Source organism: Bemisia tabaci, chromosome 1 (assembly GCF_918797505.1).
Source record: "Bemisia tabaci chromosome 1, PGI_BMITA_v3".
NCBI lineage: Eukaryota > Metazoa > Arthropoda > Insecta > Hemiptera > Aleyrodidae > Bemisia > Bemisia tabaci.
This window is the reverse complement of record NC_092793.1, coordinates 36,216,667-36,231,948: the sequence shown is the minus strand read 5'-3', so window position 1 is coordinate 36,231,948 and position 15,282 is coordinate 36,216,667. Positions and strand designations below refer to the sequence as shown.

The window sequence follows — 15,282 nt, the reverse complement described above, 5'->3', positions numbered from 1 at the left end:
GAATAGTACTAAATAATGCTATTGAAGATTTTTATTAAATTTAAATTAAATGTATTTTTTGTCTCAAGCAATGAGTTCCTTCCAATAATGTGATCAATTCAAAGAATAAATCAATCAGGAAGAAGAAAACTCCTAAATAAAGATGTAAGTTTTGTATCTTTGAAATTGAAATAATTTATATCATCAGTAGAGGAGTAGAAATGAAACAGCATTTAAAAAAAATCATAGGTCAACAGAAATGTAGAAACAAAGTATAACAAAAATACATCAATACCAACAAAATAAAAAAGTTGAAGCCCAAAGCCTTTCAAAGCTACAGTCTGGCTCCACATGGGATTTCTTTATTTTACCTAATTGTAAAACAATTTAATAAAAATAAATACAATCTTCTACGCTATATTTGACACGCCTGTCCTTGAAGACGTATTGAAGAAATCTAAATCCTCAATATTAGTTAACTTTGGTAGAAAGCATCTCGCCAATTGTTAGGAACCAGGAGGAAATAATGAGAAAGCTAGAAAAAATTATTTTTTTCAGGGTCAACGGTGGGCCAAACGCCAAATATTCAACAATAAAATCGAGATGTTGTAAAACCAAGTAATACTGAGAATGTTGAGAGGAGGGTGGCATATCTCTTGCCGAAAGAGCTAAGATGACCTTGATTAGCATTTGAAGCACCCAAAAGGAAGGAACTTCATAGGGGTTGGTACCCTATAGCTTATTTGACTTAAATATCTGACACGATTAACTGACTGTTTAAAAAAATAATGAAGATTTGGCAATTAAAAACAATACAACTATTCTCGCAAGATGGATTGCACATGAAAAATGTAAGACGCAATGGCGTGAGTCGTGAACTCGCAACGCCCCGCTCTAGTTTAAGCAACATTACAAATAAGACAAACGGAAACAAACACAACATGGAAATAGAGGGAGAAAAAGGATGCGCGTTAACGACGGCGCAGAGATACAACTATTCGTGCTTGAAGGACGTCCGTGCTGCATCTGGAAAATTGAAGGCGCGATAACGCGAAACGTGAGCTCTCAATGCTCTGCTATATGCTGTCAATGAGGTGTCGCTCAGATTCGGAAGAAAAGTTAAAGAAGATACCCGAACACATCTCTCCTACCTTCGGCTGTGTTATTCACGTAGTGCTTGCAGCACCATTACGAATGAGACAAACGGAAACAAACACAATATGGAAGTGGACGGAGGGAAAGGGTGCGCGTTTACGACGGCGCAGAGATACAACTATTCGTCCTTGATGGACGTCCGTGCTGCATCTGAAAAATTGAAGGCGCGATGACGCGAAGCGTGAGTTCTCAATGCTCTGCTGTATGCTGCCAATGAGGTGTCGCTCCGATTCGGGAGAAAAGTTAAAAAAGAGGCCCGAATACGTCTTCCTTGTCGTCGGCTGTGTTGATACTCGTTATTTCTTATTTTTCAGGTTCTTGTCTGATTATTTTTTAGGATGGATTTTTAGACCCACGTCTTAAGCTAGTGTAAACCGCAGCACTGACGCGGTTCTCATGGAAATAATGGTGCTTGGATGCTTCTAAAGGCTTTATTTTTTTATGTTTTCTTAAATTTTAGAAGTCTGTCGGTCACTTCAATACGTTCAATTTTACAATTTTTACTCAGTACGATTCATAAACTTTGAACCTGAAAATAGCGTAAACTTGTGCTGCTTTGCCAAACTTTTCTGAACCCCTCTCCGAGAAGGGAATGCTCGTAGAAAACTCAAATCGTGGTAATTGTTACACAAGTTTTGTCAGTCAAGCAGGAGTGAATTTCAGGCTTTGGCATTAAGCTCAGTGCTAGTTTTGATCAAAATAAGCAACGAATTCATGTAGTAGAAGACCCTATCCAAATTTTTCAGGTTTTTCAATAAAAGTTCAGCATAGAATACTAGAGTATGAAGTTAGTCACATTGAAATTATGAGCATAGAGGCATGAGCTATTACTGTTTCTACTCAAGAGGTCTAATTTCACCATTCCAATTTTTCGGTAATTTAAGAAGAATAATACAATTTCTCTTTCATTGCTTGTTTTCAAAAATACTCATAAAAAAACACTTAAATGCTAATGATCTGCCTGAGAATTTCACCAAAAGTTTGAATAAAAAAGGAAACCACAGTATTATCCAGAATAAATATCCCACGCTATCCTGAGAGTCCACCTCTACGTAAAGACAAACTCTCCATGCAAAGATAGGGAGCAAATACATTGTCAGGGCTGCCACTTTACTTGGCGACTCTAAAAGCACGAGCAGCCCTTAGGGTTGCCGTGCTTTCAGTTACCCTGCTAATATATTTGTTCCCTATCTTTGCATGGAGAGTTTGTCTTTACGTAGACGTGGACTCTCAGGATCATTACAGCCTCAACTTTAAGACTGTTTTTGGAGCTTGGGAGTTGATGTCGGAGAAAATCAGTGGGACCATCGTGTTTCTCACGGACTTTTACATAAGAATCAATAGTCAAATCGCAAATTCCTCACACATGCAACACCTCCATTAATCCATCTCCATGTTTGGCGTTAACATTTAGCGTCAAATCTTTAACACTAACTGAACCAAAAAAAAAAAGACGGTTAAAATGCCAAAAATATCGGAAAAATAACGATCTGTAGGTGCTGTGCGGGCCGCGTTAGATTTTTTTTTCCAAATCCTTTTGGCGTTTTTTTAGCATATGGAACCATTTTAAGACCGTGCAACATTTGATTTGATTTAAACAAGTAAGTCTCACCCTTGGGGGAGGGGGGTGGTGGACAGATTTGACCGTTCTACCATATAGTATTCTTGTAGTTTAGACACTAAAGCATTAAGAAGCGCCCATATTAGCTCAGTAAGTTACATATTTTAGGAATAGTAGGCACTTAAAAGTCACTGATCATAGAAAAACACAGGTCTCCAAAAATGAAAAAAATCTGAACACGGTGGACTTTATGGTAGACTAGATAGTTGACAAGCTTCTATGTAATTTATATTGCTGAGTTCAAAATTGACCTTAATTTTTTGCGTTGACCCATTATCTTCCCACAAAATGGGGTTTCTAGAAAAAAATGGAGTTTTTTGTGAGGAAATTCAATTTTGATTCAATTTTTTTGGGAAAACGGTGCATAATATTTAAAATCAAGGCCATTTTCGGATTCAGCAGCTAAAGATACTTCAAATCAGACTTTAATGGCACCCATCCTTCATTGTAATATTTATTTAAAAAATAAAATAGGAGCGAAAATTTTGAGTTACAGCTAAAAAAAAATCTATTCATATGCTATTAATATTTGATAGCTTGGCCTTGGCTGTAGATGACCTACTGCGGGCGCTTAAGCATGAACCTAACTTTTATTTTCAAGGGATCCATTTCTCATCCAATATGTCCACGTTGTGGCTCACTACACCTCTCAACACTGTTACAGTCAGTGGCGTGACGTGCTTTATGATATATCGATTGATCTCCCATATAAATCTATGGAAAAAGATCGATAGACAGGGTGTTTACACCCCAATAATCGATTCTTTACCATGGCTTCAAATGGAGAAATATCGATAATCGATTAATCACGCCTCGCCACCGATTGCGGTGTGGTGAAGAATGGGGAAAAGATATGGAACCGGAGGGAAGCCTCGAAGGCATACAGCTATCACCGACTGGCCTGACCGTGGAGACAACGATGAAAGTAGGGGAAAGAGGAAAAGAGCAAGAAAATAAACGTGGGATTCCCAATCGCTGATAGCTGATAAGTTGTGAATGTAGAATCGGTGCGAGAGCTATTATTCGGTGGCCACTATAGCGGTGCACTAACCCTGGTAAAAAAGACGACTACGCTGCGACTATGCCATGGACCAAGAGAATAAATAAGGACCCCCAACTCCGGTTAGCGCTGACATCAGCGCTCCCTGGCAGAGGGTGTAGAGAACTAAACCGATGATTGGGTCTTCCTGTTTATATCTCCATGCACCACCTATTTAGGCTTATCACTCAGTAGTGCTCATAGAAGTTTCTAGATCCTCGTATCCTCGTGGTCGCCCTGCAGTTTTGAAGAGTTTAGTGTGAAAAGTTTCCCATTTTCATTTCAATCTTCGTCAGTCTTCGTGTACATAAACTGGTATTAACGTGAAGTGTTATTTCTAACCGTTTTACTCAGCAGCAACTGCTGTTGAGAAAGCCAAAGGAAGTGTGTATGTAGTGTGCAGCAGGAATCAGGATTGTACTTTTAGCCGAAGGCGCCTCTCTGTTAAGTGAAATCTTTTTAGTGAGAAATAGTGTTGTACTGATAAAAATCAACTGAGTGTCACAAAATCAAAGATACTTGACTTCAAGCATTACCTTTAATTTGATTATTAGCAAGTCTCTTTGATTCTGCGTCAGAAGTTGACTGAATCATCTTTGCTCGTGTTTTGATAAGATACTTCAAATCAAAGTCTTTCGCATTGACCTCTGCAGAAGGTATGTATCTATACAATTTCATTAGTTTGCGAAAGTAAAATGTATTAAAGTATCTACACAAATACATTAATCATAGATAAACAAAGAACATTGCATGGAATAACATACTATAGAGGTACGATCGTGGACCGCTGTGGCGTTAGTTCACCGCACCCTCTGCCAGGTTCGCTGCGAGCGCGCGTTAACGGTTTTTAACACTGGTTAGCATAGGGAGTTGGGAGTCCTTATTTATTCTCTTGGTCCATGACTATGCTGCGAATACATAGCATAGCCGTGTGCATATGTAAGAAGTCGCAGTGTAGTCACATGGTTGTCAAGGGTAGTCATCAGTAGGCGCAGTGTATTCGCAAGGTAGTTGCAAGGTGGTCACCGGTTAGTAGTCGCCATGAATGTGTAGTTGCAGAGCAATAGTGGGTATCCCCAAGCATAGGTGCATATGTTTATGTACCTACATTTACCCGCTAGACATGTGACTACACAACTCTGGGACACTTAGTTGTGCAACTACATATTAACATCACCTTTACATTATGCCTCAGACTATGATTTAATTACAGCATACCGATGGTGAAACTGCCACACCAGCCAGATAGCACCCAATGTTCTGAGAATATTCCAACAATGTTCCTACATTTTGAGCAGCATTTTAATAATCAGAGAATATTCTGTATCAGCAGCTAAACTCAGAATATTCTCAGAATGTTCATCATCTTCCACTACGCATGTGTAGGAGAATCCTCCAGCTACATTTGCATCATGCAAGGTAACAACGGATGACGTATGTTATGCGAACATGCTCAATAAAATAGAAAATGAACAAAAACCACTCACCAACTAGCTCGAATCAGTAATCCACTGGGTCAGGAAAATCCACTTGACAACAATTAATCCAAATTTCCAATTAGAACTGGTGTAAGTACACAGAGAAACACTTGAAAACACTATGGGTGCATTGTAAAAAAAATCTTAAGCACTCTTTAGCGTAAGTGAAAATTAGCACCATGATTTAATAGCTGATCAATACAGAACAGCACTCTCAGAAAAGCTCTGACACAACACCATTTTTCAGTTTATTTTTACTTCTAGGAGAAAAATGCATTTTTCAAAAGATCCGACATCATCGGCCATCGCTCGTCAGCAATGAATGAGATAAAAATAAAGCTTAAATAATTTCACAATTTACTCCGATCATTGATGATATTAAGGTAGCCATTGATTCTCTACCCGACGTCCTTATCACATATAACAAGGAAGGTCAAGAGCACAGAGCAAATGGCACTAAGCAGCGCGATGCACATGTGATATCGCAAGTTCCGGAAGTGTCGATCTGCAAAAATACAAAGCGAGAAACAGATCATCATATTGATCCACCTACAATTAATGACCGTCAATAGAGACAGACATTAAAATACGTTATAATAAATAAGCCACCATTTGTTAACAGAACAAAGTTTTCGTGAGAGTAAGACCCTTCCGTCTGGAGGGACGAGGACCTTCCTTGGACCTTTCCTTCCGAGAAACACTTAAAAATGGACCACTTTACTACTTACAGGTCTGAGCTGCTGAATGAATTACATTACACCAGTCAATAAAATTTTAAACTCACGCCCTCACCGTCGAATGTTGACGGATGACCTGATCTATCGCTGAATATACATAAGTAGGATGAGAAGTTGGCACATCTGAAAAGCTGAGCGGTCATTTTTGTTTCAGCTCTAGTAGTATTTTAAAATTTAACAACTATCTGTTGCCTTAAAAGGGAAGAAATAAGTGCAACACCAGCGCACCACTGCAAATGTGCGATTTGTCAAATTTCTAGGGATGAGGTGTTTCAAGTTTTCGCTAATAAATTAGCCAGCCAATTCAAGAAAATGACAGAGGATACGCAGTGAGGATGCCTTTCTGTAAGTCAGTATATTGAACGGACGGGTGAAAGAACTGTTGTCTCACAGTAGCTAGGTAACAGTCGGCAAACTATTTGGGCAAGTAGAGAGTTCTCAATTTTTAATTTGAATACTTGGAATCAATAGATGCCATTAGACTGAATTGAAGTACGCAAGGGTGTGATGATGAAAAATTACTTACTGATTGTGCCAATTTTTGAGTAAAAGGACTAAAAGGAAAAAGGCAAAGACATAAAGACGGAGCACTAAAAGCAAAAAATGAAGCTTCTAGAGCTTCTTTTCAATCACCTCTACTATTGGCTAGAGGATTGGCGGCGAAATCGGGACAAGTTTGAATTCAAATGTAGGGCGGGAACTAATAAATAAAATTGCGGAAACAAAGTATTTTAGGTTGATTTTTGCCCAAATTCAGGTACCCACTCATATTTTATTAACTTTAGGTTAGTTTCGGTCCGTCGTCGACCGACTGATTTCATTTGGGAGTAACGTAGATCTAGAACTGTAACGGCCTGTTTGAACCTGCAGAACCACCATAAGCAGAAGAAAAACTAACTTTATCTGAGATTACTGCCTGTTACCGAGCAAAAGTAGGTGTAATATATTAGGACGCAGACCGAACTTTCTTAATATAATCGTTTTAAGCATTTAAAACACGTTTCGAAGAAGAAATAAGGAAAAATCAAGAGGACAAGTTCAAATCAAATTTCCGTTTGCCGCCATGGATTCCCGCGCTCATTTACACACTCGCACAAACGCGCAGCGCCGAACCTAGCTTCACTTTTTCCCCGTGCTTTTAGATACGAGCACTCCGTCTTTATGTCTTTGGAAAAAGGTAGAACCAGTAGAGCTCTTTGGAACAAATGTGGGAGATAAACATTAATATCAGGGACGAGTTCTATAGGACGCCGTTCTGTTGTGAGCGGGTGATTGCAGCGCATTCTCGCGTAGGATCCTAGTCAACTCAGAGGATCCTTCCCCCCGAACCTCGACTCATCCATCGCCCGCTCCAAAAGTGAGGTTAAGCCGGAGATTGAAAAATAACACATAAGGCGGCTGAATTCTTGAAAAATAAGTATATTTTTGGCGTTTTTCGACCCCTTTCGACAGGGAAGGGCCCGCCGCATGTAAGAGTACTGAGAAAAATTCGATTTTTCGCAGTTATACGCGATCCTATGGATTTTAATGAAGTCCAACAACCGATAACAGCAGTGAGTTGCGAGGATCCTACGCGCGATAGCAGCACTAGTACCTGCTCACGAATTTTTACATTGACTCTTACGGGAGTCCAGGGTCCTATAGAACTGGTCCCTGTTAATATTAACAAAACATAACATATAAACATAACCTAACACTTGTCAAGGTGTTCCTGGTGTTCCTGGAATAATCGTTCCTTGCCGATACTTCAAGGGACGTATATATTTATCAAAATAATTATCAAAGAGAATTATCAGCAGAATAATTCAAAGCAGGGATTAAAGTACAAAAACTGGCATTCTTAAATGCTTTTAGAGGCTGATTTTCATTTTCATACGAAACCCGGATGAAAAGTCAACAGTTGGAACGGTCCACCGCCCAACTATCCGGTATCCAATGTATCCAACTTGGAACACTAAAATCAAATTCATTTCAAATTTCAATTCACCAAGCCGACCCGACCCGTACGCAACGGTTACGGTCGACCATGCCGTTACTTTGAAAATGAAATAATTAATCCAATATTTGATCTCCTTAGTTGTTTTCGTGATTCGTATCATCGGCATCCACCTCACTAGCTATGTTTATGCGAGCCTCTTAACCTAACTTCAATCGAAACCTGAGTTTGAAACCAAGGTTCAAATCGCGGCATAAACGATACGGAACTAACGAAATGTAGGTTTCCGAAATTTGTGTTTGAAACCTTATTTTACACTAAAGACTAGGTTTTCGCACTCCGCATAAACGAACCGGAGGTTGAAATTAGTTGAAATTCGACTTCAAATGCGATTTTCAGGTGCGCGATCGGCAATATGGCGGATTTATTATCATAACGTTCGTAAACAACTGGTGCTTATCCTACGATTTAGCTTTAATTTTGCCATTATTCAACATTTTTTACAATCATAATTTTACTATAATTGTTGCTTAAGCACTTTTACGTGATTCCTTCACTTATATGTGGCTTACTTATCCTTATTTAGCTAAACGTAGGACGTTATTTTCTAGTGAAGGTGTTTAGTGTCAGATGGAATCCAGGCTTATTACTGCTTTTTCAGATTATTCTTGCAACTCTAATCAACATTTTATGACTTACAGAAGCAAAGCAAGCAAAGAGCTTTACAGGCTACAATTGAGTAATAGCCTTACCTACCAGTTCATCATCTGCGGAGAACTTTTTTACTGTATCCGCACGATTTGCCTAGGATTTCAAGATAAGGCACCCTGCTTCCCTTTAAGTAGTGCACCGAATTTTTTCATTTCAATCTACCGATTAAATCTAAAATCTGATCCAATCAGAGCTGCATAGCTCTTGAATTAGTGTGTTATCCGTGTATCTATTTCCTGGTTGTCCTACTGGAAGTGTGACTCCAGCCACAACCGTGACCTGCTGACTTATTTCTTTGATCCAATCTCGAATAAATGATGACTCAAATTCTGAAGCCATCATTTATTGAAACTAGTTCAAAGTTATTGCTCCAAAGTATCGTCACTCTTCTCATACTGATGCAGAAGGAAGGAGATTCTTCGGTGAGTGCTCTGTGATCCAAGATTTTCAATTTGAGATAAGAATAAGGTTTTTATTGAGGCGTGTAACAATTTTTGGTCGTTGAACCACTTGTCATAATTGAGCTTTTGCGTTAGAGATGCATCAACTGTGGAAAGTGGCTCTGCCTGTGCAAAAATATCTTGTGACAGCAGTGAATGTCAGTAAATGTGCTTTACAGATAGACTGAGAGCTCCAGATTCCAATCTACCTGAATAATTAAATTCAGAAGGATTTTTGAATTGAGTTCATATCGAATCTCGGTGGGAGAATAATATACAGTCTAAGCGAAAGAATATCAATGGTAAGGTTGGGTTTGTGTCTTAGGTTAGTGAAATGCAATGGCAGGTTCTGAAATCTTGTTTGTCAGTTGCTCTTTACATGAGTCACCTTTGAAAATCAAGTTTAAGAAAAACACACATAGGTAGGCAAACAGTGGTAGGTAGCTTGCCTATTTTCTTCCTGTCTTGCTCATGGACTCGGAGAGCAGTCGGAAAGAGGGGTGAGAAGCAGGATTTCAGCGCGTGTCTCTGGGAATGTGGAAATTCAAAATTTGTGAAGCGTCACCAGTTTGTTGAGATTGTCACCGTCCGTTGCCTCAAGAGGATTTAGACGCTTCTGCTTCAGCGATACATTGTTGACCTATCAATATCTGCTTATTTTGATCACATCTTGAAGGAGGAATTCCCATAAGTATATCCTGATTCTTTATTTGTTTCGCTACAATAATGGCAGACATACAATCTTTACGACAGCATGGAGTGAAGGTGCGGTGCTTTACTGGATTAGCACTCCTACACTTTTCAATGCCTATATCTACCTATTGTAAGATCATTAGAAGTTCAATCAACAACATGATGAATTTCTGCGCCTGCCATAATTATTTTTAACATGACTAAAAATTACCTACGGCAACTTTTCTGAACTCAGTATATAAGCTCGAGCATGATTTGGAGGGTTGTTGAGATTAGGTATTCATTCAATTTTAAAGATGAACGTAAAATGATTAAACATCTACTGTCATTTTTCCAACTGTTGCTCAGAAAGTCAGTAAAGGCTTTTCTAGGGAAGATGAAGCCTCCGCTTGTATACTGTGGAAAAATTGAACATACACAGGATAAAAGAGTAATACCTAATAATTTATTGAATCAATTCATTGTGGAAAAATGATTAATGAAGTATAGTATAGCTTGTGAAAATGGCGCCAACATGAAATTAAAGTTCAATCGAAAATATGCGCATAAACAGCGCCAAAATCGGAAAGTTTGATTTCCCGCGAAAGTCGGGTTACAGCGCCCGCATAAACCCGACGGAGGAAACTTGCAGTACAAACTCGGGTTTCGTGAAACCTCGGTTTCGAGCCTCGCATAAACGTAGCTAATGTACCTAACTTCATCAAACACAGGTAAATACTCTCCCTTCTCCTTCCACCTTTAAACTCGGGACGACGGACACACGAATGAGCCTGTCACCGATTGTCAAGCAACTGATAAAGTAACTTGAGTTGAATTTGCTTTCCCGATTTACGATTCAGTCGATTTAGGTATTCTAACTAGCAAGGTAATTGTGAATTCTATTTTCTCTGTCTGTGTATGCATTTACTACCATGTGCTATTCCTAACTGCAGTTGCAGGCTCTACTTCGAGTCGAAAAGTTTTGTTGCACCCACTTCATCTCCTGTAGGACATCTGGCAGTTATCTAATTTTAATAATATCTAGTACCACTAGAGTTGAAATAAGTATGAACCCCTCAACTTTTCAGATGTGCCAACTTCCCATCCTACTTATGTATATTCAGCGATAGATCAGGTCATCCGTCAACATTCGACGGTGAGGGCGTGAGTTTAAAATTTTATTGACTGGTGTAATGTAATTCATTCAGCAGCTCAGACCTGTAAGTAGTAAAGTGGTCCATTTTTAAGTGTTTCTCGGAAGGAAAGGTCCAAGGAAGGTCCTCGTCCCTCCAGACGGAAGGGTCTTACTCTCACGAAAACTTTGTTCTGTTAACAAATGGTGGCTTATTTATTATAACGTATTTGAATGTCTGTCTCTATTGACGGTCATTAATTGTAGGTGGATCAATATGATGATCTGTTTCTCGCTTTGTATTTTTGCAGATCGACACTTCCGGAACTTGCGATATCACATGTGCATCGCGCTGCTTAGTGCCATTTGCTCTGTGCTCTTGACCTTCCTTGTTATGTGTGATAAGGACGTCGGGTAGAGAATCAATGGCTACCTTAATATCATCAATGATCGGAGTAAATTGTGAAATTATTTAAGCTTTATTTTTATCTCATTCATTGCTGACGAGCGATGGCCGATGATGTCGGATCTTTTGAAAAATGCATTTTTCTCCTAGAAGTAAAAATAAACTGAAAAATGGTGTTGTGTCAGTGCTTTTCTGAGAGTGCTGTTCTGTATTGATCAGCTATTAAATCATGGTGCTAATTTTTCACTTACGCTAAAGAGTGCTTAAGATTTTTTTTACAATGCACCCATAGTGTTTTCAAGTGTTTCTCTGTACTTACACCAGTTCTAATTGGAAATTTGGATTAATTGTTGTCAAGTGGATTTTCCTGACCCAGTGGATTACTGATTCGAGCAAGTTGGTGAGTGGTTTTTGTTCATTTTCTATTTTATTGAACATGTTTGCATGACATATGCACTCCACAAGTTGGGTAGTCGCCAAGACAACCTCTGTGATTAGGAGGGTACGTAGTGGGAACACCCACAGGTAGTTGCACGGCTACATCTAGGTAGTCGCACAGCTACATCCAGGTAGTCGCACGGCTACATCCAGGCAGTCGCACGGCCACATCTAGGTAGTCGCACGACTACATCTAGGTAGTCGCACGGCTACCTACACCGGTTCCATTTATGTACCCTCCTAGTCGCAGGGGTAGTCGTCTTTTTTACCAGGGAAAGTGTATGGCGGGTTACGGAAAACTATTTTTCGCAGGAATAACGATCCCGCTTGTACATGTACAAGGTTATCCAGAAGTCACCTACTACCCCTGTAACTTTTTTCCTTATTGAGATAGAAGTTTGAAACTTTGAGAATGTTCCTCGGTTTAAGGTGGCAACTGTTTGGTCCCCTCAAAATTTTGGGGATCGGCCCTCCTGAGGGGGGCGGGGGCTAACTTTTTTTTTCAAATAGCAACTTCCCCTTTTGTCATACCTTATTCGAAAGATAATTAAAGAAGAACATTTTTGGCGCAAACCCCAGGTCAAAATGTTGATTTTTGACAAAATGGCGGCCGGTCAAAGTTCAAAATGGCGGAAATTTGGCATCTCCATTTTTTATCGGCGGATGAGTCTGAAACGACTCGGAATTCAAGGGTTTTTCGGGGCGAGAAAAACGATTGAGGCATTAGTTTTCCAGAAATGTCGGTCCTTTTCAAAATGGCGGCGGTTAAAATGGCAGCTTAGAGCGGGAAGTGGATATTTAGGCTGCTTATCGTCGGATTTGTATGAGACTTGGTATCCGGGAGTATTTTGGCACGAGAAGAACGAATCTCTCATTGGATTTTTGAATTTTTTAAAAACTTCAAAATGGCGGAAAAGATGCGAATGGCGATGGTGAATGCGGATTTTCCGTTATTTTTCCTCCACTATTTTGACGATATTCAGTGTTTCAAAAATCTAATGAAAGATTAATTTTTTTCGAGCCAAAAACCACCAGAGTATTGAATTTTGTGCAAATCCATCGGTAAACAGCCGTGATATGGATTTTCCGTCATTATATCGCCGCCATATTAAAGTTTTTAAACAAATTCAAAAATCCAATGAAAGATTCGTTCTTCTTGTGCCAAAATGCCCCCAGATACCGATATGTCGGTCCTTTTCAAAATGGCGGCGGTTAAAATGGCAGCTTAGAGCGGGAAGTGGATATTTAGGCTGCTTATCGTCGGATTTGTATGAGACTTGGTATCTGGGGGCATTTTGGCACAAGAAGAACGAATCTTTCATTGGATTTTTGAATTTGTTTAAAAACTTTAATATTGCGGCGATATAATGACGGAAAATCCATATCACGGCTGTTTACCGATGGATTTGCACAAAATTCAATACTCTGGTGGTTTTTGGCTCGAAAAAAATTAATCTTTCATTAGATTTTTGAAACACTGAATATCGTCAAAATAGTGGAGGAAAAATAACGGAAAATCCGCATTCACCATCGCCATTCGCATCTTTTCCGCCATTTTGAAGTTTTTAAAAAATTCAAAAATCCAATGAGAGATTCGTTCTTCTCGTGCCAAAATACTCCCGGATACCAAGTCTCATACAAATCCGACGATAAGCAGCCTAAATATCCACTTCCCGCTCTAAGCTGCCATTTTAACCGCCGCCATTTTGAAAAGGACCGACATTTCTGGAAAACTAATGCCTCAATCGTTTTTCTCGCCCCGAAAAACCCTTGAATTCCGAGTCGTTTCAGACTCATCCGCCGATAAAAAATGGAGATGCCAAATTTCCGCCATTTTGAACTTTGACCGGCCGCCATTTTGTCAAAAATCAACATTTTGACCTGGGGTTTGCGCCAAAAATGTTCTTCTTTAATTATCTTTCGAATAAGGTATGACAAAAGGGGAAGTTGCTATTTGAAAAAAAAAGTTAGCCCCCGCCCCCCTCAGGGGGGCCGATCCCCAAAATTTTGAGGGGACCAAACAGTTGCCACCTTAAACCGAGGAACATTCTCAAAGTTTCAAACTTCTATCTCAATTAGGAAAAAAGTTACAGGGGTGGTAGGTGACTTTTGGATAACCTTGTATAACTAGTTATATATATACGGTACCGAGATTTCATCGACACTTTACAAAAAAACTGTCGAAGCGATTTCCTTCAAACTTGGCAAGAATGAAGCTAAGAAACACCTTTACATACCTGAGATATCAAAATTAGAAAAAAATGTCGCTGAAGCCTAAAAAAAGGGAGGTCGTTTCTCCCTACACTATTGCATTGGGGGTAGGGGATACGAGGTTGTTCACGCGCACTGTGCCGAACAGGTTCAATCCTGTCGCAAGACGTCACAGCATTGTAGACGAAATTCCAGGTTTAGGGGGCATTTTTCGACGGAGTATTGTGAAGCTTGGTATCCGGAGGGTATTTTCCGACGGGAAACTCCAATTTTTGGTCAGATATTCAAAATTTCAAAGTCCAAGATGGCGGCCGTGGCTTAAAATGCTACGTCGGTTCCTGTTCGATCGATTTTTGTGAAACTCTGTATCCGGGGGTATTTTTCGACGGAATATTTCAGGTATGGGGAATCTAAGATAGATAAGACGAGCGACAATCGGCAATCTCAGGAGTAGTAGGTAGTACTGACCCACCGATCAGTTTTCGCTCAAGTTTCTTATCGTCAAGATCTCACTCCTGTGACTCGAAGTGAAGTGACTTGTATCTCGATCTATCTGCTACACCAAAACAGCTCTTTTCAGGCAAAAATCATTAATTTGTAATTTTCACAAAAAAAGGAACAGTAGAGAACCTTAGTGGAAAATACAGAAACTATATTTGAGATACATATAGAAAATACGAATTTTATACAAGTATTGAATACATGCATTCAATGCATCTTACAAAGTGTACTTGGATACGAACGTATAGGTAAAATACTGCTCAAAATACGTAAGTACCTATTAGATTCGTATTAAATATGGTATTACACCATACCGTGTCTGATACTAGTGTTCAAGCGACTAAAGAGTACTCACTGCAGTGGCGCATTTACGGGGGAGGCGACCAGAGGGTTCGGACCCTCCCCACTCCCCCCAGAGCCCCAAAAAAAGAGAAATCACATAAGGGGAATCAAGGGAAAGGAGGAAAAATCGGGTGGAGAGAGAACACGACGATATTTTTGTCAAGAGGAACGAGTGGAAGGATTCGAAGTTGGAGGAAGGCCTCGGGCGTAGTCTCAGACATCGTCTGCGGGTCGCACCAGAAGTGCAAACAGATTTTAGGCGGCGCTAGGCGAAGTTACTAGATATTTTCCATCTCATACTTAAGACAAAACATTCCATTTGGCGGTCTTTTTGGGGGAGAATAGCGGAAAGCTGCTTATCATTTTTCATGACTGATCTTGTTAAAAAGTGGAGTTTTACGGGGTTAAAATCCTGAAACTTTTCCGGGGTTGTCCCCTAGACCCCCTCCACTGCACCTGAAGGGTAGGGAATACCCTTCCCCCT

General features: G+C 39.7%; 1 protein-coding gene across 1 annotated transcript in view; it reads right to left on the bottom strand.

Moving 5' to 3' along the window:
* The window catches only part of LOC109033602 (uncharacterized), a 177,207-nt gene extending 170,635 nt beyond the window's left edge, over nucleotides 1-6,572 (bottom strand). Inside the window, exon 1 of the mRNA XM_072300500.1 lies at nucleotides 5,282-6,572. The gene's annotated coding sequence lies outside the window, so the exon portion shown is untranslated. The remainder of the gene's footprint in view (nucleotides 1-5,281) is intronic.
* Nucleotides 6,573-15,282: the final 8,710 nt, after the last annotated feature.